Here is a 27,963-nt window from a genome sequence, read left to right as displayed (position 1 = left end):
GCTCCAAAACTGATTTAGTCGAGGTCTATGCCCAGTGCAGGATTTGGTTAGGTCGAGGGTTGCTGTGGATCGAATAAGTTGATGACAGGGTAGTGGTAGGGTAGGCAGAATAGTTGGTGTAGTGGTGAACATAACTGTTTACTTAAGATTTTTAGGATTGAAGCCCACCCTGCAGATATTCTCTTTAGCTGCATTTTATCAGTGGGAGAACAATGAATGACAAAGGGTGTGGCATTAAAGGTAGATTTCACGATTGTTTAGTGTGGTGGTAGAGTACGATTAAAGTGTTATCTTCTTTCCACCCTCACCTGTTTGGCTAGGAGATGCCTCCAGTCAGTGTGGGTGTAAGGTCACTCATTAGTAAGAAGAGGAGATGCTGGGTTGGATCTCAGCAAGTTCTTAAAGTTGGGCAAAGGCAAAGCAGCTTGTCTCTCAGACGCACAGAGCTGGTGTGCAGTGACCGTCCTGCAGTAAGCTGAACCACGAAGATGGTGAGTATGTGGCTTCAGCTACCTGTACTCAGAGTCCTATGCCTGTGTGTAAATCTTATGTTCCTGGTCTTTCCTACGGGATTCGGGGCAGGGACGTCTATTGAATTGGGTAACTTTGCTGACCGGGTCAAAGAAGATGGCCACAGGGTGTGAACGCTTGGCCATGTAGTTCTTCTGCATTGAGAGCTACGGAGCGGCCATTGAAAGGATTTGACCAAGAAGGGCTTATGCCTTCTGTTCTTGTTACCCTTTGCTTGGGAGGTAACAATCTAGTGGTAGCAATGACTTAACACCTAGCTAGTTTTCAAGTTTACATCTGCTTTACTTTACCCCAGGGTTTGGGAAGTAGAATTAAACAAATTTCATTTTTTTTAAATCATAAACACAATGCTCATGACACCCCGGGGAGCTTTCAAGGAATTCTTTCAGTAACAAAAATGGCTTTGGCAGGATCGAGTACCATCACTTCAAATGTAAAATGCCAAACCCAGCCTAATGAGAAGACGAGTCTTGTGGCACAAGATACTGGGGGGGGGGTAGCATTGAGAGAAAGCACGGCGACTGCTGACACTACTGAAGCACATACATTTTATTCACGCAAACAACATGCAACACTTTGATCAGGAATAGGAAGAAAAATCAAGAAGTCCATAGGACTGTAATGAGGCCTGATTACAAATACACAAGTGTTGTTGAATGTGGTGCATTAGACATGTTGTATAAAGGAAAACAGCACAGACAGGTTTAAACAGAACACAAACTAAACCGTGGAACCAACACACACCATGAGCCAGAAGTTTCCCTCCACCAATGCTTGGCGTATTTTCCTATTAACTTATTTACAATAGTTGGATGGAATTGTGCTACAGTTAATTAATTATTGTCTTTAACTAGCAATAGAGGGTTTTTAGGGTCGTTTTGAACTCCTGGATCATAAACAGCAGAATTAGAACAGGACAGAAAGGCTAAACAGACATTCAGACATAGTCAAAATTATTGTATTGTATTTAAAACCCTATTCGGACACCCGAGCAGGAACAGCAAAACCCATATTTGAGGGTAAGAAATCTTGAGAAGAACCACAGGGGAAATCCACAAATAAGGTGTACGACTAGAAGCTGGTTGCGAACGACACAGAACGCACACAAAACTGAGGAACTTCCAATGTCGCCAGGCACTCAAGCATGGAACAAGGACTTATGCTGCCCCTCCCTTCATGAACTAGATGGGCTTACTGCGGTTTTATTAGAGCAGACTGCCTCTTAAAATGGCAAAAAAATAACTAATCTGATGAACCCTCTTGGTATGGGACAATGGATTGCCCTGCTCTCCAGGACCACTTATCATAACTGTGTCTACTAAGGGACCCAGCGACACTGAAGCCAGCTGTATGCATTCCACTGTAAGAGAACAAGAAGAGACACATAAGATCCACTTGTCAAAAAGCCCATTCAATTACTGTGCACGTCTAGAATTGGATATTAATGAACAGGCATTTGCAATGTAATAGGTCTCGCATTTGCCAGAGTTAGAGCTATTTGCATTGTAAATTCCTAACTGGACTTTTCTTGCCACATAAACTGAAAATGAAAAGTAAAACAGTTGACATAAGTGAGCCGATTCAAAGCGCCATGGCCTCCATGAGCGTGAGTGAGAAGGAGACACTCAAAAGGAAAAAGAAAAGTTCGCTCAGTCAAACACACTGGCAATCGCGAAGTTGTACAATTATCCATGGTCAGTCTGCAAGGCGGTAACAAAACCTCCCCAAGGAGGGACAAATGTAAAGCATTTAGCAATGATTACAAAGGACTTTTGAAAGGCAAACCCACAAACGAGTGAAAGTGAGGTGGGCATGGTTAAAAGCCCACAAGACTTACAACAGTTCAAAGCACTTGCACACTCGACCTAAAAAAGGACCAGGATTAAATCTGGTGCCAACAAAAGAATGGTGAGGTAGCCAACTATGCCAATCAGAAAACAATGAGGCCCCTAAAAGATTATGAATTTACATATTTCACCACCCATAAAGTGGTGGTATAACAGTGGTCTGGGGGAATGACTGGCCATATGCTGGAAAATGTGAAAGCTCGATTCTTTGCGCCTGTAAGTTTGACAATTTTTTATTTATTCTGTGCATGTGGTTGTCTAGGCAATGCGTGTTGAGCTTAACCACTTAGCTGACGGTTTCTGTTCAAATGCCTTGGCAGCTACTCAGTGCCTTTAAACGTTTTTCAAAATCCACACAGCACATTAGATAAATACTAAAAGGTATGTGGGGTTATTACCAAAGATGATAATGTGCGCAATGATCGATGCTTTATAAGGGGATATATTTAAAAAAGGAGCAGTACAGGGTTCATGGGGAAATGGTTTTGCAGAAGAAGTGGCTGGCAAGAGATACCAAGAGCGCATGTCATGTATGTCCTGCAGTAAACTTGTGCGGGTTATGCTGTATGTATCAATGGCTAGGTCAGGGAGAGAGCATTTCAGATTTTTCACAGGAATAAAAGCAAAGAAAGGCTTTTCACCGAGTTATGGACAGTCAAAACGTTGTTCATTTGGGCAAGAAGGAGCTAACTGGGTCCAAGAGTGTGGGTTGACTACTTTTACTCTTGATGCCCAGGGAACCAGCCTAATATGGACCCTGAGCAAGTAGGTCAAGCACCTTGTCAGCACTTGACTGTCAGTGGTAGCCCGGGAGTGAACATTGGCTCACAACTCAAAATAGATTTAGCAGCAGCAATAAATCATTATCCCGTAAAATACTTGCATTTATGCAAAGAAAGATGTATCTATATATGAATATGAATACAGATTAAAATATGACATTCACAAACAATACAAACAGTGCCATGATGTCAGGATTCTAGTGTTTTATAGGTGAATCCCTGAGCCCAACTTCCCTCTCGCTAGCAGTAGTGGTAATTCCTGGTTTAATAATACAAGACAGTCAGGTTAAGCCCCACTAGTAGTCAGTTTCAGAAGTCCCAGTCCAACTCTTTATTAAAAGTCAAAAGTGTCCCAGCTCTAAGGTGCTATATGGCAGGAAAGCTCCCCATTGGACGATAAATCAGCTCTCTGATAAGTGCCTCACACGCGGCCTGGGAGGGGCAGCGGACGCTCCTCAGTCAAGGCTTGGGTCACAATGCCGGTCTCCTCCTCCTCATGAGGACGGTCTCGACCAGACCATGTTCTTTGACCTGTCCCAGTGGCCCCCCCCTCTGGCATATGGGGTCACCAACTCCACTTTATACAGAGGCTACTGCCACATCGATACAGCAGCAACCTTCATGCGGTCCCACCTCACATACGGGGTCACCAGGTTAGCCCCTCACATAGGCTAAGGCATTGCAGTATTCTTCACAGTGGCTCCATCTGGCATACTGGGGGTGGGTCGACAACTTACAGCCTGCACATGGGTCATGATCATAGCTCACTATGCAGCAGCCACCTCCTCACACCACGCTATAGGAATCCCACTGACAGGATTTTCCCCCCACTGCACCATGCTCCCTCCAGCGCACTCCTCTTCCTCACAAGGCACACTGGCCTTGACAAGCAGACATGAACTAGTGCTTCAGGCTCCAGTGGCAGGTGGTCTTGGGGGTTCTGGGTGATGTTCCCCCTTATACGGCTAGGAGACTGGCAAGCCTTGGCCCCCAGTTCTGGTCACAGGCAGAGGTCTTGCAGAGACTATCCTCCACCTCGTACAGCCCGACTGGTTGCTTTACAGTTGCCAATGTTTGGGCTCTCCAGCTCCCCTTCTTTTAGTCCATTTCCAGATACCAAATGTGATTCAGAATCTGAGTGTTTGAAACTTGTGTTATGCCTCATTTTGAAGTGCATTCTCCTCAGCCCTGCTCTTCCTCCAGAAAGTAGTATGTCCCAGCAGGAGCGACTCCAAATTTAATAGCCCCACAGCACAGTGACTAAAGTTCACACTTGGATGTCAGCCAAAGGGATGTGTATTAAAAGGTTTCCATATGGCCTCAGCCCAACTCTTTAGGATTCTTTTATCTGCCCCTATCTCATTCCGGAGATTTATCCGGGCCCATTCCTAGTGACCCTTCTCTGAAAGAAAGAACACAATTGAAAGTGTACTGAAGAGCTTGGCTCCCCTTTCCTCCCATGTGCCCCACTCAGCTGACAGGAATGCAGCAATCCACAAACGTGCCTGCAGGATTCCTCTACCTCCTCATGCCCCCTCCTCCTCCCAATAAGCCCTGGGACTCCCAAAATGGAACCAGGCATCTTCCATGTATTGTATCATTTACAAGCAACATACCTTCAAGCACATGCAAACAACATACACGCACTGCACAGCACCATCCCTGTATTGTTCCATTTACAGGCACACCTACAGCCAAGCACACGTAGAACACACATGCACTGTGCAGCACTGCATACCAAACAGATGTAGGCCAAGGGTTAGTTAAGCAAACAGCAGCAGAACTTTAATTGAGTAAGCAGGTAAAAAGGGCTGTTCACTCCTACTGATGACTAAATGGTATGCTGCCACCGCCTGTGCTTGTGCTGCAGCCTTTAACCACTATTAGGGTATTGCTTTGAGCACCCCCCCCCCCCAATTAAAAAAAAGACCACAACCCGCAAGACAGGCCTACATTATGGCACACGGACATGTTTCGTGTTCACCCATGATAACAAAAATCAGCATCAGGGACCAGGCATTTTTAACAGTTGGGGCACTGAGGGCAGTGGTGCACACCCATCACCATATAAGGGACTTTTCAGTCCCAACATGAACAAACTCCAGTAATCTGTCCATATCTAATAGTAATGCAATGAATTTTGCCTTTGAAACAAAGTTTAAACATTCCAGGAAACCATGTAGAAACCTAGGTATCCACAGAGTGAACTTTTTAATAATTGAAAGGTCTCAGTATAAGATAAATATATAAGCCTCGGTCACAAAGAAATACATTCCAAGATACTGCTGAGTTAGAATGTTCACTCCGACGCAGCTACTAGAGAGCACATTCAGGAGCATCCTAAGCTAAGATCCTCATCGAGGAATGAGCGACTGCCACACTGGAGCTATACCCCTATTATCAGAAGAGAAAAGTATGTTTTATAGGGATTACATCCATTCAGGTGCTGCAGGAAACATCTGATAACAAACAGACATGGAAACAGTATGTTGTGCGTTGATACGACATTTGAACTGGGGAATAGTCATGTTTTTCTTTGGTAGTATATTGGCCACTAGCTTCAGGATTTAAATCTAGGTATGGCATTTTCTAGTGAGGAGGCACTTGCCTAGTTAAAGATGTATAAATGCTGTATACTGGGGTGGTCTTCTAGTTTATGGACAAGGTGACATTTTGGACAAAAAAAAAAAATAAAAAAAAAATAAAAAAAACCACTACACTAACCATACTGCAGTTAAAAAGTTTGGTGACTGTGCTTTGAAATCACAGTAAGAAGGCTGGCTTACTTCAAGAATATTCTTGCTAACAACCTTTTTTGATTTGAAGAACAAGACATATTACACAAGGTTAAAAGTGGAGATTACTGGAACAAATAGTTATGTGCTAGGTGCCTAAATAGAACACAGCATTTGAGCCTTTCTCCTCCATCTTCTCATTGGAGCTGGGGAGGGAGGGGGGGGGGGAAAGAGTTCGATTTCGCTGGGTCTGGCATTAGCAAAGACATTTTGATTTTATAAAAAGTATATGTATACTACACTTAAATAGGTTTTTAGGCAGCTCTCAATTATTCATCTGTTGTTGCATCATTCACATTTTGCATATGCCTGCTACAGCATACAGCAAGGGGCAGTGGGTCAGCCTAATTCAGCCACTGGCTAATTTGACTGTAAGTGACTGCATTTTGCTCTTTCACAAGCAGCACAACCATATAAAAGAGGTTTTTTCAGTGCTAGTGTTTTTATATCTACTTAACTATTACTTTAGTGTTGTCTTTGTGTTTAGAGCCTAATGCAATAGCAGGTCGCTTTCTATCAGCTCTTTACAGCACAGGACACATTTCAGATTTATCAGTTTCGGTGTCCTGCTAATTATGTTGTAAATTCCTTTCAGATCGGACTTTATTTTATCAGACTATTGCTATTTCAGAGTATACCAGATTGTGTCCAATTGAATCTATTCTTTACAAAGTAATTCTCTTTTTAGAATGAACGCAATGAAATGCATTTGTAACTGCACTCGTGTATGTATTTTAATTGAGGACTACACCTATACTTGTCAAGCAACTTAGTCTGTATGTCCTGCTTGTGTGTCTTTCTAGTTTTCATTCAGTGTTCTTGCATGGCGTGCTTATATTGATACTTAACTATTATATTGCTAATTGAACCTGTACTATTCAGTTTATCTATGTCTGCAGCCCTTTCCATCTACCTATCTGCTGTCCCCCTCTGCTTCTGTCTTTGAACTTCTATTGAGCTATCTTTGCAAGTTAATCACTATCAATATACCTATTTGTCAAGGCTATCTATCCATGCAACCATCGCTGTCTCTCTTTATGAGACTATCAGCTCAAAGCTTTGTTTGCAAGACTATCTGTTATTCTATCTTTTCAAACCTGTATCTATTTGTAAGAAAATTTTACAAAAAAAAGCATTAGCAAAGTCAAGAGGTTGGCAGGCGATGCCAGATTGATTGACATTTTTGAGGTTGGATGTTAGTTCGACATTTTGATTTTACAAAAATGATTTTTGTAGCATAGTTACTTATGGGGGTTTTTCAGCCAGACTTCAACCAAAAGTTTGCTGTTGTGTCATTCATATGTTTCTTCCACTTACAGCCCACTTCATCCCTTGTCTGACTTCGATGTGAGTCAGAACATGCTCCCTTTCAGAAGGAGCACATCCACACACAAAGTAGGTCCCTTTAGTGCCAGTGTGTCATTTTTGGACTATAAAAAATATGTTTTCCTTTAGTCAATGTTTTATTAGATCGATGAGGGATGGCATCTTCCCCAACAACTGTGTTTTGCAAAAAACATGACAGAACAAAACAAGAATTGCCAAAGACCTTGTGGCTTTGCCAGTGCTTATTGAGATGGTGGTGTTTATGTCAGGGTTTTGGTAACCAGCTCACTGGATGGTCTTTTTACTCACTGTTAGGAAAGGTAGGTGTGGTTTGACTGCTTAAGTGGGGGGGGGGGGGGTGCCTGTTTGGAAGGAAAGGCCATTAGGAATGGCTGTGTGAAATACAACCATATTTGCTGCTGGTAGAAAAACGGCCCATACTCATCTGAAGAATTGGTTTGGTTCTGTAAGCTAGCATTGCTGGATAAAAAATACTGAAGTCAGACACCAATGCTCTTCAAACAGTATCAACACCTGTGAAGTGACATGTCAGTCAATCATAATCACAGACGTATAGTTCTTTGCCAACGTTAACCACTAATAAGGAAGAATGGTCAGACCAGAAGTATAGGGACGAGCAGGCATTATTTTCAGCAGTGATTAATTTGTAAATAAAAAGGTGCCGGTGTCCAAAGCCCTCCTCTTAAAACACGGCTGCTGCAATTAAATGTGCGAACATGGAATACTGAAGCAGTGTAATCCTGAAGCCATCTTGGGCTTCTTCAATCCATTTAGTGCCACTCCCTGCCCCTTCAACTCATACCTGCAGCTTTCTGCGTTCTCTCATTGTGACGCTTTTTCATTTTCCTCTTCCCCCGTCTTTCCCAAACGTGTCTTTTGCGCGCAGCAAATGCTTGAGGCAGAAGACTAAGTGTCGGCCCTCAAAAATAAGTGCCGGTGCTCAGCACCGGAAACAACAAGCACAAATTGAGCACTGATTTTCAGGCGTAACTTGGGCAGTATGGTTGGGATGAGGGGAGTATTTGAGTCTCAGATTTCCCAACAATCACGCTGGCATATCGTGTTAACATAGATTATCTGAGAGGGGGGCTTATAAGGCAGTGGAAAGGGACAGCAGTGAAGATTTAAGTACCACTAACAAACAAAATATTTTATAACCCAACATTTTTTAAGAACTTCAAAACAGAGAGAGAAAGTGCGTGTGTATGTGCAAGATGTGTATGTAAAGAATCCTATGTGAGGTCCGATAGGCACCTCACCATACTGACTGAAAGCACCTGTTCCAAACTATTTACTACATAATACATTTATTAAGGGATGTAACACCCTAACACTCCCCTCCCCCCATGCACCGACGTTATGGCCCTGTTTATTTTATAAAAGATAAAGTGATGATGGCTTTATAAGATCTTTTAAAGCGAAAAAGACATGAAGATAAGAGAAAACATATTTCGAGAATTAAAAAGCTAGGAGAAGGCCAGGATATGTTGGATTGTAAGTGTAAACACAAACTGACAGAGATTATTAGACTATACTTGTTAAATTCTTGGTAACGGCTTCACTGGTCTGCTACTATTGAGCAACAGTGGGGTTTTTACTTTGAATTCTTACTCTCTTTCTGGCAATGTTGCTTGCTGCTCCTCGTTGTCTTTGCAATTTGTCATAACAATGCAAACGATCGTTATTTTAGTTTTCCTCCTTAAGAGCCAGCTTCTGCAACTTAATCAATTGTTTGCAGCATGTGTGCTCTTGTACTCGGTATGACACTACTGATTTTCTCGCACGAGAGCAATATCCAAGTACTGGTTGAGAATTTATAATCTCCCATCTACATCACTATAATAGTCTGATTAAAGCACTCCATCTGCGATTTTTGAGGTTACACTGGAGGCACATGCTTTGGTACCGATAGACAAATGGATGCCACTGCTGCGGTTTTATCACAGCTAAAATTGCCTATGCCCGGGTCTCATGCACAAGAGTCTGACAGTCAACAAGCTAAGATGTGCTGCTATTTTTTGGGGAGTTAATAAGACACCGAAACCGTGTGTTCTGTTTAGCACGGCTAAAGGCAGCCACGGAGTGGGTGAGCAACAGTCAGTGAGGGAATCAGTCAGTGAGGGAGGGTGCGCCTCGCTGCAGAGTTGCTAAGCAACGTGCTCTACATTCAGATGCCATTGGAGAAAACCACAGTTCTCCTCAGGCAGGACCACTTCGACACACTGCAGTCATCCGTAAGAGAGGCCAGGCTACATTTTGGGAACCCGAATACCGCGCGAAAAGCCAATGTAAAATCAAGCAATAGTGTCAACCGCCAGACCAAAAACCATACTGATAACCGAAAGGCACATAATCAACTACAGGAAGCCCCGTTTCTCAATGGTCTGCATCATTGGATTTCCGGAGTTAAACTGAAAAACATTTTAGTTTCCATGTCTATATATAGACTTTCTTATACATGAAAGTTAAGACAAAACAACAGGGTAAAAACGGGAACTTCCTCAAAGGGTCAGTGTTAAGCTACCAACAAGTCGCTTTGAAACACATTATAAGTAGGTGAAACTTCTCGTCTTACCTTAGAACAATAGAAGGCAGGCCTGTAATGATTTAATTTAAACAGTGCGAGGGATAACATGTCGAGCCCTTCTTACCAAGTGGGAATGTATTGCTAATCGGAAGCCTTGTCCATATTAACAAGGCCTATGGCTCTGCCAATGTATTACTAGGATCAGGAGATGTGATGGACTTGCTTCACTGAATCCCCAACTTCCTTTTCCTCACACCGGAGACTACTCTGTTCATCCCTCCAGTACCACAAGAACACTCAGAAGAGAGGAAAAATGAAGACAAAAGAAGGTAGGGGCTGCCCCAAAAGCGCCCTGCTGACTCTGCCTGTTTCCATTTTCCAAGGCCCACCACTTCCAACCAAATGGCCCAAGCCACATACTCCTTGTAGAGTGGAAGCGGGATATCAGCCACCTCGTTGGCCTTCACAGGTATGTTCTCTGGCCTAGACACAGCGTGCAAAAAGGTTTTTACAGATATGGCAAAAAATCGAGACTAAGTACAGGAGCGTGTATATGGTGATCACACATGGAATGACAGTTGATGGTGTCTATACAGCCGGGCTCTAAACAGGACACACACTAATAGTTCACAACCTGCCCTCGCATATTCTGAACATATGTTGCAAGAGCAACGAACGTCCATGCACTGCTTTATGTTAATTATGTACATTATGAAGAGCAACCTTTGCCTGGCTTATACTGAAGGACTCAAAATGCACTGAGAGTCTTCAACCCGGAACAGCCGCAAAACCAAAATAGCACGAAATCATTAACTTCCACTGCACCCAGGTACAGCCTTGATTATGTGGGAAGCTAAACTGAAGAAAACCCCAAAAGGGAAAACAAGCAACAAACTGGCAATTACATGAATTACTTTTAATGAAGAAACGCTAGATGTCCATTGTACCAGGAAAGGGGAAGCAAAGTAGCTGAAAGAAAGTGCTCTGTTCATAAAAAGAGTATTATATAGTTTTGTGAAATATAACCAGCAGATTAACAATATTTTTAAGACTGAAAAAAACTCGAACCAACGGCAGGATTTACTGTACTTAATTTGCAGCGGTCTCACTCATTTGGAATGCCAACCGGTGAGCTACTACCGTGTTACACAGCACTGCCTTGCTATATTTACTAGACAAGGCCACCCCTTTTGTCACACATGGAATCATACCTTTCCCCGCAAAGACACATTTATATGTTCAAAGGACAAGTCTGTTGATTTACTAACCAGCTGTTAAGGCTAGCTGGTCAAAACGCCCTTTTCCTTTGTCATCCATCCCAAGAAGAGAGGCTGCTGCGATTGGAGGTCAGATTCAAATCCCATGCACACGGCAGCGAGCAGCCTGGATTTGATTACAATGCGACATGATGTCATGTATCCAGGACAACCAGCGCATTCTGGTCCCCGAGGGATCAAACCACCCCCTGGCCCAAGCATCAGGCAATGCTGGTTTGCAAACCGTGGCCTCGCACTGGAAACTGCAGCTGCCCAACAGAACGAGAACAGGAAAACAAAGGGTCATTTCAACGCAAAGTAGAAAATCTTAAGTCGAACCGTGAAATGGTTTCATAAATGTAGTTATCATCAGTATGCACATACATGAATGCCCATGTGTGGAAGTTGAGGTTTTCACATCTTGCATGCGTTGCAGTTTCTGGTCAACATTGGACACTTTTGCTTCAGATGGGAGTAGAGGTCACACACTGTGTCTGCAACGTTACTGTGTGCAGCGCGAGTCACAAGGTGTCATCGAGGCAAGGTTAAAGGTGCATAGCATTTAAAACTGCGGGTCCAGCCTGAGTTGGGGTGGCTGATGTGAATACATCACTAAACAATGTGTGAAATTGCTCCTAACATACAGGTTAGTCTTACTTTACTGTCAAGTGTGGGAAGAGCATGTGTAATGGTCTCTGGACAGAGCACAAATAACAGTAACTGAGGAATGAGCTGAATTGCCCACAGGAGTTGGTATGGAATTCCTCATGCTCAAGCCACGGTGTGATGACTGGCACAGGCACCTGTGAAACAGGTCGCCCCTGCCCAGGCTTCTAAAAACACCTATTGTAAGTGAAGTATTTTGTGAGGAAATTCTGAAAGTAGTGCATAAAAAAAGAAAGCAAACTCCCTTACACCACTGGTCACAACTCAAATGAGGGAGCTGCTCAAAAAGAGCCACGTGTTACACTAAAAAGACGGTTCGTTGTAGTAAATCACTTATTAAAGACAACCCTGGACAGTGAAGAATCTATCACCTGCTCTTGTGTGTCTTAGCTAGGAAACAGGGACTTTGTATTTGAAATATGTCACTAACATAGGTATACATTTCGGAAAAAGAATACACACATTTATGAGCTCCAGTCGAGAAAACCTGATCTACATAGGACTTATTTTGCATTCAAAGGAGAACTCCAGAGTAAGCCCGAACTACGCACTGAGTGATTTGCTCCATGTAAAATGTGTCGCAAATTACGAGTATTTTGAGTTTCACACAATTTCCTGTCCCACCTTCTTCAGTGACCGAGGAAGTCTTTTTTTTTTGTGTGTGTGTGTGGGGGGGGGGGGGGGGGGGGGAGAGGGGCGTACATTGCATGCTGTGCAAAAGAAAAAAAAAGAAAAAAAAAAAACATGCCGAGTGCACAATGTGCTTCTGAATTATCAGTGGTAAAAACTGCACGTTATAAGGTACCCAGTGTTCCACTTTGAATAATTTTTACAGATACAGTCAAACAAAAGAAAATCTATTTCTCTGTATTTATTTTTAAATATAGCAAAATACTGAAAACAGGCCTTCTTTTGAGTGATCTTTGATGCTGTGTATCGTGACTGCTAGGGCAATAGCTCTGCAGACTAGTACACTGGGACAAGGTTTCCTGATTAAATTTAAAACAGCTGCAAAAGGGCACTCGTACCTAAACGATAATGTTATGTGGGTGTATGAGAACCGGGAAAAAAACAATAAACCGGGAATCCTACTTATGAGCAATATGACAAGTACATGTGGGAATGTCAAGTTGGTGCCTTAAGATAGTAGTCTCTAGCGTTCGTCTTTCTACTGAACGTAGTAATTAGTGGCTTCACAAGGGCTAAAACTAACCAATGTATAATCAGGATCTGCCCCAGGGCTACGCATTCCAAGACACCAAGCAGTCTTCAACATTTTTCCAGGCTACCATTGCCTGGAGCAGGCATAGTTGAATCACAGCCAGACCACATACAGACCATTGCACCCTTGGGAACCACCCTATAGGTGATATCAATAAGTATTCACCCACAAACAACAGTTCTGCAGAACTGGAACACAAGCCCCACCCCCCCACCCCCCCCCCCCCCCCCCCCCCCCCCCCCCCCCCCCCCCCCCCCCCCCCCAATACATACCACCCACAGTTAAACACAATACATAACTAGTCTCTTTACGTTTTTCCCCACAGGCCAATCACTGTCCTCTATCAACACCCTTTAAAGCGAGAGAGCTGGGTGAAATATGTATTTTTCTTCACTGCAAGATCTTGAGACTCTAACACAGGTTTGAAGATTTCAGTACCACAGTTTGCACACCCAAGTCACCATAATAAAATTAGGGAAAGAAGTCTCTGCTCAGACTAGGCTTCTAACTGTATTGCCAGGGTCAGTGTTTCGTTGAGGGACACATTGAAAACTGAAAGACATAGCTTCCAAGTTTTCAGTGTATATATGTGTGGCATTTTTAGTGTGTGGAATGCTTATGCAGGACATTTAGGTCTGTCGTTGGTCATGTAATCAACGGACATTTACAAGCATTTATTTTGTGTATTGCTGAATACCGTCCATGTTTTACCGACAGTACAATTGTTCACTCAAAGAACACCATATGGGTTACAAAAAGTGCTCCATACTGATGAAAGCAGCCCTTTGAAACAAATACTCTCTCCGGTGGAGATTCCCACCTGCGTCCGACCCGGGGTCTCTCTCCTCAGTGGTGATTGGGGTCTTCTTCATGTCGCCTCGTATGCTGCAGGTGCACAGCTTTCCTTGGTCAGCTGTGTCTAGCTGTAAAATGCTATAGTGCACTTCGCCTGCCTGCACGGGCTGGCTGGGGGCCATAGAGGGAGCTGGGAGAGCTCTCTCGACAGCCAATTGTAAAAATCCCTGGCGTTCAAGTTAAGCGCTGCAGCCACTTGCGCCTATGAGGAGGATCCAGGGGTGAGTGTCTCAAGGCACTACCACTAGTTGTCTGGGCAGACACAGGGGCAGCACTGAGGTCATGATCAAAAACACGATCTGGTCTTGCCTGCTGCACCCACCGGTAGGAAAGAATAGTCAGACTCAACTATCCTGCCCGCCTGCTCCCGGTGATCCTGTGGCCAGTCTGCTACGTGTGTTTCAAAGAGTCTTGGCGGGGCTTCAAAAAAAAAATGTTTAATTTGTTTTTGCTGTGCTCCATCATGATGACTGAAACAATGTATCTCACCGCCCATGGTAATCATAGCAATGTGTTCACCGGGTAGTCAGTAGGTTAAATTACCCGACATGCAGAGCCAAGCACAGCAGTACACAAATAGAGCGCCATGCACTGGACTGCTTCTGAAGCGCCACATGATCCCTGCAGTGTGTCGGGGAGCTCGATATGCATGACTAATCTATTTTAGTGCAGTGATGCGGCCACCTGCATTAAAATGTGTGAGTCTAACCCCTGATGCGTGGTACTTGGCAGGGCTGGAAAGATACTATAAAAGAAGAAGTCTGAACATGAGCTAACAATGCCTGCTATTTAGTTGGGCTGAGACACTGCAAAAAAACAAAATAAATAAACATATGCAAAGTATTTTTCTTGTTCAAACTTGACAAATGCACAATTACCCAGAGGAGTTTCCTCACTTGAATAAGTCTATTCTAGCCATGGAACTGATCAAATGAGGGAACAGTTCTGGAGCAATGATACAGGTAGGATTTTAGTAGTACTGGTTTGAAACTCCAGAGCAAAGGTTGTAAAGAAGAAGAAATGAGAAAGAGAAGAGAATGAAACACAAGAAAGAGAAGAAAGAGAATGAGCAAGAGAAGTAGAAATGTGTCCATGCCAAGCAACAATCTGAGCCACACAAGAAGATGACACCCTGGCCGTTGACATTTTTAATAATGGATAACATTCGTACCATTTGGTCCGAGGAGTCTTTTCCAAAAGAAATTAATGCATACATGCCGTCTTAAAAGGACAAAAAGAACTTTTAGCTGAAACCATGTGCACAGCCAAGCACCCGGTACTTGGTGAGGTTTTTACTAAACACAATTGGGTAGACAGTGTCAGGATGACTGACACTGCGCAATAAAGTACTGGTAGAGCCCTACATTTCCCACCAGCACGGTCTTTTTAACCATCAGTATTTTCACTTTCCATAATTTGCTATAAGGAGTGCGGCTCTGGAGTATCCTATAGAAACTGATTAACACCATGTTTACCGACGTCAAAAACAACAGCAGATCCAGACTGAACCAAGGATTAATAAAAAAACGTTCTACTACCACGGATCTGTAGCTTTAAAAACGTATACGTGTATTAATATGTACACGAGTAACAATGCCTAGCCCTCTCTGGTCACCTGAACAGTAGAAACCAAGTGTGAAGGTACAATGGACACTAATGGGAACACAGCTGATCACGAAAAGAAAACAGAGACAAAGAGGCAAAATGGATATTAACAACAAATCTTTTAAACGCCAAGAAGTGCAACGCTTATTTACCAAAAAAAACATTATTGCGAAAGGCACCTTCTTGCTTGCAAAAGTGTGCTCAAATGAAAACACGATACTGTCAAAATGGTTGGCATATTCTCGCTTTAAGTACATAGACACAAAAAAGTGAATATTTGCGGTAATGTCAAGCGAAATATAATACCAGGATTAATACCAAAACATGGTACCTAGAGACGTCCACCCATTTCCTATCTTTATCACGTGACCAGCTCGCATATCTGGCAGCACTTTTACGTACACGAGCAGAGTGGGTGATGCACCACACATCGCGGTAGAAATTGTGGTTCGCTGGGTCATACGAGCATCTCATTACTGACCCGAAAGCCTCTTATGCGTTGCTTGCTCGGTGAGAGGCGGGTAAAGTAGACCATCAAAATCGGATCTAAAAATATAGCAGTTGAGAAGGCACCTGGGGGGAAGGCAGTTAGTCACTGTGCCATACTGAGATGCGAACATATTTTTTATGAGACGTAAAGCAACGTTTGGTGTCTCTTAGCAACCGTTCCTTTAGACAAGCTAGAAAGGAAAAGTCGCACGCACGAAGCAAAACCAACGCTCGGGATTTGAGATTATGGGGGCGTTTTGGGGAAAAATAACTTTCTAATACATAAAAAAGAAAACAGATACAGCTAGTGGGAAAAACAGTAGCTAAGAGCTCAATCCTCAAATCAATGTGAATCTTTTTCAGAGAAAAACATTGCAAATAATCAGCGCTACATACTCCCATTCCAGCGTTAAAACGTATATAAACCACTTTTTCTCTAATAAACAAAAACTCCAAAGGTCAAGAATAATTTGACATTCTATTATCGCCAATGAATACATTACAGAAAAATTCTCCCTACTAGAGATCAATCTAAAACCAATCAGCACAAAACTATGTAATTTACTCAAATTTGAAACTGTTTTCTTATTGTTTGGTAGTGTCTTAAAAAGTAGCAACAAAATAACTGATTGCCAAAACTATACTGAGTCAGGAAAAAAGATAGCCAGCATTACACACACAAAAACTCAAAGCGTGGCTGAAACTGGAGTCAGGACAGGTGAAATAAATAGTGAAAAGTGGCTAAATATAGATGCGCTCCTTGACAACTGTCGATCTTGGATGTGTAGCGGCACCCTCCCTGCGGAGGGAGGGTCTGAGAGTACAGGCTGCTGTGCCAGGCCAGGAGAGTACGAAGTGATAACCCCCGCGCAACTACAGTGTAAACTTTCGCTCGAAAGGCATGCTTGAAAGCGCGTTTTCAGAGGTCAGTCCTGATCGAGAATTCAGTATTTTAAAGAGGACAAAAAATGCCTCCGTTAACAAAAACAGAAGGGTTTTTGTACGCTGGGCAATCCCCGGCACGTCACTTCTCCTGAGCACGTGCCTGTCACCCGCAGGAAGGGAGGGGGTCCCCGCCCAACCCTATGCTGCGGGGCGGAGTCACCCCCCGCACAAAGCACAGCTGCCGGCCGGCGCACTCCGGGCACAGGCCAGCGGCGCCCATGTGCAGCGTGCGTCCCGGCGCGGGCCGAGAAGGGCACTTTCTTGTGCAAGAGCACACATCACGCCCTCACTGTAACAGCACGGCAGAAGTTCCCACGATCAGCGACAAAAGCCACACGCTGCACACCGGGCTCCCTTGCAGCAGGCCTGGCCAACTCCTCTCCCGCCACCACCGCGCGAGCACCAGCTGCACCGCGCACGCTTGGCACCCACCTCCTCCAGCCCCGGCTGACGCCGAAAGAAACAGCATCAGCTGCCACACACACCACGCGGAACCCGGACCCCACGAAACACAGCTGTCAGCCGCCGGCACCCCTTCTCGCCCCATACCCGCTGCACTGCGGGGAAGCACTCGGGTCTCCACACTGTTAACCGCACCCTAAAAGTACACGTGCTGAACGCACCACCACCGCTTCAATGTATCCCAGAACCTGTCACACACCTCTTGCACTCCGCAGAGAGCACTCCCACCCACTGCACAGACCTCCACCACGAGGGCACCCTCCACATGCCTACACAGCGCCCACCAATCCCCAACGCTATTCGCCCACCACCCCACCAACCTCACAACAGATGCTCAGGGAGCACCCACCAGTACAATGTTGCCTGCCTCAGTAACTGGCCAGCACCCGGACATCCGAAATGTCCAGCTGCAGAGTATATAAAATGGACCCTGGGGTGCAGTGCCACCCCCGTACTCTACTGTGGCCGGACCCCCTCGCCACAACATCCCTGGACGCCTTATACCGCAAAGCAGCAGGCATCACGTGCCGACAGACAGAATGCACATACTCACAGACATGTAGCGTGTCCCGCGCGCTCTGTATAGTCCGTGTGTGTCTATGTGTCACAGACCAGCAGCTGCTCCCTGCACCACCGCGCGCACAAGGCCACGCCCACACCAGCCAGTCTCCATGGTAACCAGGCGCTCTAGCCGCCGCCACTAGCTCCGCCCCGACAGCTGCGCTGACGCGCCAACAGCCGCCAGGCAACACCCCTGCCACCCACCGGCTCAGCGAAGTCAAGCGCTGTATTCGGACAATGGCAGGATGGTGGGAGTAGACATAGAAAGAAGACAAAGAATGCCAGGCTAGCATCTGGGCCTACGAATGAGGTAGCCAGGTATCCATCTTGGACTGCGTTTTTTTTAGATGATTCTATGACATGTGAAGAGAATATATGGGCAACTGCAGCACTTTTTCTTTGAACTGAGTAACTTGGTGCCTTAGGCAATTATTTAAAATCTAACCATATTACGCACATTTGTGATCAATCAATACTTGTCTGAGTTTATGTGCATGAGTTTTGAGGATTGTTCTAATTATGTCAGTTACTTCCAGCTATTAAAAGAGACCACTCAAATTAATCGCCAATAAAGGAGGGCTTTCCCTAGTTAAAGCCCAGTTGTCCCTGACGGACATTTTCGATGGGCGGCTAGTAAACGGAAGGGGTGGAGCCTATCCGTCTTGGCTAGACTCGTGTGATGCACCTTTTTGTGAAAGTGTTCTTGCAGAGTACAAATGTTCTACATACGTGTTCTTAAGTCGCTATTAAATTGATGAGCTTATAGGCATGCTCCTGCTTTATGTGACTGTTGTTCCGACTGGAATCTCGCACTCTTCTTGCCGTTTATAACATCGATGGGCGCGGCTGCGGTACAGTGGTGACTATATTAAGCTCAGGCTGAATGAAGCAAGCTACCTGAAGTGATGACACTACGCACCGATGGATTGTAAATAGGTTTACATTTATTAACCCCTTCGCTGCCAGGCCTTTTCCCCCTCCCGTGCCGAGCCTTTTTTTGGCTATTTGGGGTAGTTCAAGCTTAGGCCCTCATAACTTTTTGTTCACATAAGCTACCCATGCCAAATTTGCGTCCTTTTTTTCCATCATCCTAGGGATTCTAGAGGTACCCAGACTCTGTGGGTTCCCCTGAAGGAGACCAAGAAATTAGCCAAAATACAGTGAAAATTTAGTTTTTTTTTAAAAAATGGGAAAACGGCTGCAGAAGGCAGCTCGTGTTTTTTCTCCTGAAAATGGCATCAACAAAGAGTTTGCGGTGGCAAGATCACCATCTTCCCAGCTTTCAGGAACAGGCAGATTTGAATTGGAAAACCCAATTTTTCAATACAATTTTGACATTTTACTGGGACATACCCCATTTCTACTATTTTTCGTGCTTTCAGCCTCCTTCCAGTTAGTGACCAAAATGGGTGAGAAACCAATGCTGGATCCCAGAAAGCTAAACATTTCTGAAAAGTAGACAACATTCTGAATTCAGCAAGGGGTCATTTGTGTAGATCCTACAAGTGTTTCCTACAGAAAATAACAGCTGAAATAAATAAATATTGAAATTGAGGTGAAAAAAAAACAGCAAATTTTCTCCACGTTTTACTCTGTAATTTTTTCCTGCGATGTCAGATTTTTTAAAGCAATATACCGTTACGTCAGCTGGACTCTTCTGGTGGCGGGGATATATAGTGCTTGTAGGTTCATCAAGAACTCTAGGTACCCAGAACCAATAAATGAGCTGCACCTTGTAGTGGGTTTTTATTCTATACCGGGTATATAGCAATTCATTTGCTGAAATATAAAAAGTGAAAAATAGGTATCAAGAAAACCTTTGTATTTCCAAAATGGCCACAAGATAAGGTGTTGAGAAGCAGTGGTTATTTGCACATCTCTGAATTCCGGGGTGCCCATACTAGCATGTGAATTACAGGGCATTTCTCAAATAGACAACTTTTTTACACGCTGCCTTACATTTGGAACGAAACAATATAGAGAAAGACAAGGGGCAATAACACTTGTTTTGCTATTCTGTGTTCCCCCAAGTCTCCCGATAAAAATGGTACCTCACTTGTGTGGGTAGGCCTAGGGCCCATGAAAGGAAATGGCTCAAAACACAACGTGGACACATCAAAGTTTTTCACAGAAAACAGAGGTGTTTTTTCCAAAGTGCCTACCTGTGGATTTTGGCCTCTAGCTTAGCCGGCACCTGGGGAAACCAAGCAAACCAGCGCATTTTTGAAAACTAGACACCTAGGGGAATCTAAGATGGGGTGACTTGTGGGGCTCTGACCATGTTCTGTTACCCAGAATCCTTTGCAAACCTCAAAATGTGGCCCAAAAAACACTTTTTCCTCTCATTTCCGTGACAGAAAGTTCTGGAATCTGAGAGGAGCCACAAATTTCCTTCCACCCAGCGTTCCCCCAAGTCTCCAGATAAAAATGGTACCTCACTTGTGTGGGTAGGCCTAGCGCCCACGAAAGGAAATGACCCAAAACACAACGTGGACACATCACATTTTTTCACAGAAAACAGAGGTGTTTTTTACAAAGTGCCTACTGGTGGATTTTGGCCTCTAGCTCAGCCGGCACTTGGGGAAACCTAGCAAACCAGCGCATTTTTTAAAACTAGACACCTAGGGGAATTCAAGATGGGGTGACTTGTGGGGCTCTGACCAGGTTCTGTTACCCAGAATCCTTTGCAAATCTCAAAAGTTGGCCAAAAAAACACCTTTTCCTCTCATTTCGGTGACAGAAAGTTCTGGAATCTGAGAGCAGCCACAAATTTCCTTCCACCCAGCGTTCCCCCAAGTCTCCCGATAAAAATGGTACCTCACTTGTGTGGGTAGGCCTAGCGACCACGAAAGGAAATGGCCCAAAACACAACGTGGACACATCACATTTTTTCACAGAAAACAGAGGTGTTTTTTACAAAGTGCTTATTTGTGGATTTTGGCCTCTAGCTTAGCCAGCACCTGGGGAAACCTAGCAAACCAGCGCATTTTTGAAAACTAGACACCTAGGGGAATCTAAGATGGGGTGACTTGTGGGGCTCTGACCATGTTCTGTTACCCAGAATCCTTTGCAAACCTCAAAATGTGGCCCAAAAAACACTTTTTCCTCTCATTTCGGTGACAGAAAGTTCTGGAATCTGAGAGGAGCCACAAATTTCCTTCCACCCAGCGTTCCCCCAAGTCTCCCGATAAAAATGGTACCTCACTTGTGTGGGTAGGCCTAGCGCCCACGAAAGGAAATGGCCCAAAACACAACGTGGACACATCACATTTTTTCACAGAAAACAGAGGTGCTTTTTAACAAAGGGCCTACTTGTGGATTTTGGCCTCTAGCTCAGCCGGCACCTAGGGAAACCTAGCAAACCAGCGCATTTTTTAAAACTAGACACCTAGGGGAATCCAAGATGGGTTGACTTATGGGGCTCTGACCAGGTTCTGTTACCCAGAATCCTTTGCAAACCTCAAAATGTGGCCCAAAAAACACTTTTTCCTCTCATTTCGGTGACAGAAAGTTCAGGAATCTGAGAGGAGCCACAAATTTCCTTCCATCCAGCGTTCCCCCAAGTCTCCCGATAAAAATGGTACCTCACTTGTGTGGGTAGGCCTAGCGCCCACGAAAGGAAATGGCCCAAAACACAACGTGGACACATCACATTTTTTCACAGAAAACAGAGGTGTTTTTTACAAAGTGCCTACCTGTGGATTTTGGGCTCTAGCTCAGCCGGCAACTGGGGAAACCTAGCAAACCAGCGCATTTTTGAAAACTAGACATCTAGGGGAATCCAAGATGGGGTGACTTGTGGGGCTCTGACCACGTTCTGTTACCCAGAATCCTTTGCAAACCTCAAAAGTTGGCCAAAAAAACACTTTTTCCTCTCATTTCGGTGACAGAAAGTTCTGGAGTCTGAGAGGAGGCACAAATTTCCTTCCACCCAGCGTTCCCCCAAGCCTCCTGATAAAAATGGTACCTCACTTGTGTGGGTAGGCCTAGCGCCCACGAAAGGCAATGCCCCAAAACACTATCTGGACACATCAAAATGATCAAATACAAAACTACCTGTTTTTGAAGGGGGGCACCTGCGTTTTTGGTCCTGGGCTCAGCAGCCTTCTAGGGAAACCTACCAAACCCAGACATTTCTGAAAACTAGACACCCGAGGGAGTCCAGTGAGGTGTGACTTGCGTGGATCCCCCAATGTTTTCTTACCCAGAATCCTCAGCAAACCTCAAATTTAGCTAAAAAATCACATTTTCCCACATTTCTGTGTGGGATCACGGCACGAGGACACATTTCATACCACCCAATGTTCCCCTCAGTCTCCCGGTAAAAATGATACTTCATTGGTGTAGGTGGGCCAAGTGCTTGTGAAAGGGAAGAGCCAAAAACATGTCGATATTGAGGGGAAACAAAGGGGGTCCAAAAGGGCAGTTTGCAAAAAAACATTTTTAGGCTGACAAGTGCAGCATAATTTTTATCGGTATAGATGAAACAATGCTGGGTGGTAGGAATTTTGTGGATTCCTGCAGATTCCGGAAGGTTCCATCACAAAAATGTGTTATTTCCAGCAAAGTTGGAGGTTTGCAGGGGATTGTGGGTAAAAAAATGGTGCGGCGTGCATGTGAAACACACCACCCTGGAATCACCCCGATGTTTAGTTTTCAGATGTGTCTAGGTCTTGTGGATTTTTCTACATGGCAGCGTCCCAAAGTCCATAAAGTGCAGCCCTCACCATTCCAAGTGGGACGATTTTGAGAGTAAGCCAAGTTCTCATGGCCCAAATGTAAAACTAAAACCCAAAATAATCAAATGTCTTCTTGCGTGCTGTGGGATAAGATGTTTTAGAGTGCGGGGGAGAGCTGAAAGACTGTTACCCCCTTCAGTTGAGGTGGGGGCGTAACCATGCCCATACTGGTTGGTAGCCACCACCCCAATATTTTTTGTTTCTTTTAAATTCCCTGGCATCTAGTAGACTTTCTGCCCCCGGGGTGTGGATCAGGGGTAATTGCCCCATCTGCCCACTGGTGGGCAGAACAACCTTGACCCCATTTATTTGGGGTGGGGGTATGGCCCTACCCCCACCCTCTTATTTTTGAAAAAAAAACCTTCCCTGGCCTTTGGTGGGCTTTCTGCCTCCCCCCCCCCCCTTGGGGGCAGATGGGCCTTCCAAAAATAGGTCCATCTGCCTCCAATGGGGGGGCAGATATGACCAACAGTAATGTGCCCCCATGGGGAGCGACCCTTTCCCAAGGGGCTGCCCCCTAAAGAAAACACATGCATACACACACACCAATCCCTGGTGCCTATGTGGTTCCTGCCCCCATGGGGGCAGATTGGCCTAACAAAAATCGGCCGATCTGCCCCCAAGGGCGGACGAAATGGTCTAAATACAATTTGCCCCCCAGGGGAGCTACCCTTGTCTAATGGGTCGCTCCCCATCTCTAAATAAAACAAACAAAAAAAAAAACACAATTTTTTTTTTAGCCCTGGCGCCTAGAGGTTTCTGCCCCCCCTGGGGGCAGATCGGCCTAATTAAAATAGGCTGATCTGCCCCCAATGGGGGCAGAAATGGCCTAAAATACATTTCCCCCATGGGGAGCGACCCTTGCCTAATGGGTCACTCCCCTTGCGTGAAATTCACGAAAAAAACAAAACTCCCTGGTGTCTAGTGGTCTCTGTCCCCCTTGGGGGCAGATTGGCCTCATAAAAATAGGCCAATCTGCCCCCAAGGGGGGCAGAAATGGCCTAAATATAATATGCCCCCTAGGGGAGCGACCCTTGCCTAAGGGGTCGCTCCCCACCTCTAAAAAAACAACAAAAACAAAACAAACAAAAAAAGAGATCCCTGGTGCCTAGAGGTTTCAGATCGGCCTAATAATAGGCCGATCTGCCCCCAGGGGTGGCAGAAAAGGCCTTGAAAAAAAATGCCCCCCCTGGGAGCGACCCTTGCCCAAGGGGTCGCTCCCCTTATGCCAATTTCCTTATGTAAAAAAACATCCCTGGTGTCTAGTGGGCATTTCAAAAGCCGGATTGCTTTACAATCCGGCTTTTGAAACACTCAGAGAGACTTCAAAGGGAAGGAAATTCATTTCCTTCCCTTTGAAGCCTCTCCGGCCTCCTCCACGTGATCGGAAGAGAAATGCTTCAAAGTGATTCAAACTGTGCAAATCTACACAAAAGCAAAGCTTGGCATAATTTTTTTTGCTATGACTACCAGAGAAACCCATGACGAGGCTTCCACTGGTTCAATAATCCCTTCTTTTATCTAATTATCTATCATTTCCTTTACTTCTTCTCTCACCACCACCGTTATTCTCTTCACTTTGTGTTTCACTGCAATAGCTCCTTCTTGTAACAATATTCTGTGAACATACTCCTTCAACTTCCCCAGCTTTTCATCAGACATCTCTTGTGTCACTCAATATCTCTTCCACACTTAGATCTTCCACTATTAAAATCTTGTTATCTGAATGTGGATTGATCACAATGTGTAGTTCATATTGATGCATCCACCCCAGTATGGGAGGTCCACATTCTGCTACATAGACTTTCCCTTCAACGATACTAGACTTAAACTCTATAGACAACACAAAATAACCCAAAACTTTGATTTCCGCCCCTTGATAACCCCTCTGATTAATGTCTTTGGGTAACAACGTGAATTCTGGCTATTGTTCTTCCCACAGTGCTTTTGGTATTATAGTATATAATGAACCAGAGTCAACCATTCCACTTCCTTGTCTGCAACTGTAAAGATTCCCTTGGCCTAACATCTCTTCTTTTTTCAAGGACACTAGATTGAACCACAATAACACAATCCTCAATATAGTTTTCTTCTGTTTGTTCAGTGAAGGCAACCTGTGACCTGTATCCATCCTTGCACATGCCAGCAAAGTGCCCTTTGTGCCCACACGTCTACAATCTTTGTTTATTGCAAAACACAATTTAGCATCATTGTTCTGTGTTGAACTCCCACACCTTGAGTATAGCTTGGGTTCAGAGGCTTTTTGATCTTTGTTACTCTGTTTGCTCTTTGTTGCCCCCACATATCTAGGAGCAGCACTTTTTTTTACACTATTGCAACTTCGCCTTCACCACACCCACTTTCTTTTGTTGCTGATTTCCCTCATACATAAATCTGATTCCTCTACAGTTTTCGCGATTGTAATCACATCCTTAAGCGAAGGATTCTTTGCCGCCCATAATCGCTCTTGAGTTTTTTTGCTTCTACATTGGACATTAAGTTGGTCACAAATCAATTCATCGATCATATGCCCAAACTTGCACTTCACAGATAGTTCACTGCGGCTTGAAATAAAGTCTTCCAATGACTCTCCCTCTCTCTGTGGTCTAGTGTAAAATTTGTTACGCAACATTACTATGTTTTCCTCTTTAGCAAACCTTTCTCGAGACGTAATTTTGCCTCTTCAAACACATCTTGCACTGGTTGACAATCATCATTAAGAGTTTCAGGTATATATTTAAATGTGTGATGTGCTTCCTCACCAATAGTGCTCAATAACAATGCTTTTCTTCTGTGTGCTGAAAAAGTTTGTCCATCTAAAGCCACTAAATTGCTTTCAAACATGTCTATCCACTCTTCCCATTGAATAGCTGGCTGACCTTGCTGGTCTAAAAAATGCAGAAGGAATATTTATCGAGTAAGCCATAATGATGATACTCAGAAAAAAATAATGTTTTTTTGTTTGTTTTGTTTTTTAAAATATATTTTTCTCCATGTAAAGTCACCACAACGTTTTCACCACAACATTCTCATGTACACATGCAATTTCTTTATAGCATAGAAAATAAGTCCTCTTTTACAATCAACGCTCTCTTCAAGAATTAGCAGCTGCCTAGGTTCATTCCTCTAACGCTGCCCAAAATGTCAATGGGTACGAGAAGGACTGCCTCACACCACCACAAACTGCCAAGTTAATATCAGCTTGGTGAGGCCTTGCTGTAATACGGCTATAGATGCGTGAAATAAAGAGTGAGGAAAAGTAAGCGCTAAGGTGAACGTTGCTGCGCGAAGGATCATATGCTACATTCAAGCGGTGCATGTTTATAACTGTGCGCGGATGCTTCACCACCTTTTCCTCCAACGGGTTGCTACAATTTCGTCAGTGTCCTGAAAATGATCAAGCCGTCCACAAGCCCTCGCTCTCCCTCGATGATCAATCTTACAACTAGGTCTCCGGTCCCACCAGAACATGTAGATTCTACAGGGATTCGCCCGGTCCACTCTCTGTAGCATGGGTGGTGTGGCTGGCGCTCATCGCCAAAATGAAGTGATGATGCCACGCACTGACGGATTGTAAATATTATAAATAGTTCTAAGTTTATTATAGTGCGAACTAGCGTGATCCTGTCTTCGGCCAGCCACCCGCCAACTGACCAAAGAACAATCCTCGCAGTCCACCAATCCAATTCCAATGGAATGTTACAACACAACACTTACTAAGGCTAACAACTGTTTGTCAAACATAACACTACCCTATCATTTCAGCGCAGAGGAGCTGATTGAATCTAATTTTGAGGTCAAAGTAGAACAGGGCTCTGGGGCACAGCGTGCCTATGCTTTTTTAATTTAATAAAAATGTTTTTCCTACAATTGTTCCAAGACTCTTAATACTGATAGGTGAGATGCCTCAGCTGAATATAAACATTTCTAGCATTCATGTCAAGAATTTTCAATTCTATTGAGGGCACAAAGTCTAGGATTATGTTTCTCTTTCCTTTACTGTATAAACACAGCAACAAATAACAGAAGTAAAAACAAAACACATTTCCCACAATTTCAGAACACCCTCTATGACCCTCCAATCAGGTCCCATCTATCTGTATATATTCCATCTAACATAAAGTCCTTCCTCTTTCTTTTGAAAAGAAGAGACATCAATCAGGAAATAATTGAAAACCAACTGAACCAATAATGTCCACTTCAACTTGAAATTGAAACTGCAACTCTGAACGTTCCTGTACTGCCTTACGTCCAATGAAGAACTGGTACCGCTGTGGTCGACTTCTGGGTCAAACTCCATTCCGCTCCTCAAGAACTTTAGCCGAAGGATCTCCACCATCTAAAAAGGCTTTGCATTTGAAAAAAGGAATAATCATCATAATATCTCAGTCTTCTTGACTGACACTGAACAGCAGAATGGGTGGAGAACAAAAGTGAGGACATGTTAAGTCAAACAAGAATATATACATATATACTTATCAAGTATCTCTGGGTGGGATGATACTCGTCTCTGTGTTCTTAATAGAAATGAAAATTCTTGACACTAATGCTAGAAAATGTTATATTCTATGTCAGGAAAGGAGGTTTTGGATTATGCTTGTTTAAAGTTGTGCAACCATGTGAGATGCCACATCAACAATAGAACAACTTGAACGTAGAGTCTGAGGACTAATCAGCTGCTGCCATTATGTCCTCCAATCTGGAGCCTGAAGAAGAAGCTTTAGAAGCCACGGGGCCCCTCACCAAATGAGCTCCAACCATAGAAACATCAATCCCAGCCTCTCCTAAAAAACATCTGACCCAGCGCACTAAGGTCGCCGAAGTCCCAGTGCCAAACAGCTTCTAAAGAGACTGTAGTCCTGTGATGATTACTGTGATAATGTAATACATTCTGGTGCAGGGCTGTGAGAAGGAACATTCTTAGAATGTTGATATTGGAAGTGATGGACAGTTATTGTATGAACTGAAAATGCTCTGGATGTTCGCTGTCTGTGCTGCTGCTCCACAACCGTATAACCTCTACTAATAAACCAGTACCTATTTTCATCCAGTGGTCAGAGTTCTTACTACAGGATTTTTGACGACGAGCTGACCACACGCACAGACCTACACGTTATTTTGTACAGGAAGATGTATGTGGTACATAGAGTGGAGTTAAGTACAGAACAGTACCGCTCTGGATTCACTTATTTTTCCGATTTGTTAGCTTGTGGAGACTATAGTAATTGGATTACTCGGCAGTGTATAGTTGGGACTGCAACAGTAATTATTGAGCCTGCAGTGGATGCGGAGCGGTGAAGGAGGAACGTGGAGCGGGTTAAAAACTCATATCTT

General features: G+C 44.2%; 1 protein-coding gene across 1 annotated transcript in view; it reads right to left on the bottom strand.

Moving 5' to 3' along the window:
- The window catches only part of FOXN2 (forkhead box N2), a 112,235-nt gene extending 94,109 nt beyond the window's left edge, over positions 1 to 18,126 (bottom strand). Inside the window, exon 1 of the mRNA XM_069234041.1 lies at positions 17,883 to 18,126. The gene's annotated coding sequence lies outside the window, so the exon portion shown is untranslated. The remainder of the gene's footprint in view (positions 1 to 17,882) is intronic.
- Positions 18,127 to 27,963: the final 9,837 nt, after the last annotated feature.

This window comes from Pleurodeles waltl, chromosome 5 (assembly GCF_031143425.1).
Source record: "Pleurodeles waltl isolate 20211129_DDA chromosome 5, aPleWal1.hap1.20221129, whole genome shotgun sequence".
Lineage (NCBI taxonomy): Eukaryota > Metazoa > Chordata > Amphibia > Caudata > Salamandridae > Pleurodeles > Pleurodeles waltl.
Note: the sequence above shows the minus strand (reverse complement) of the source record. Positions and strands in the feature narration are given on the sequence as shown.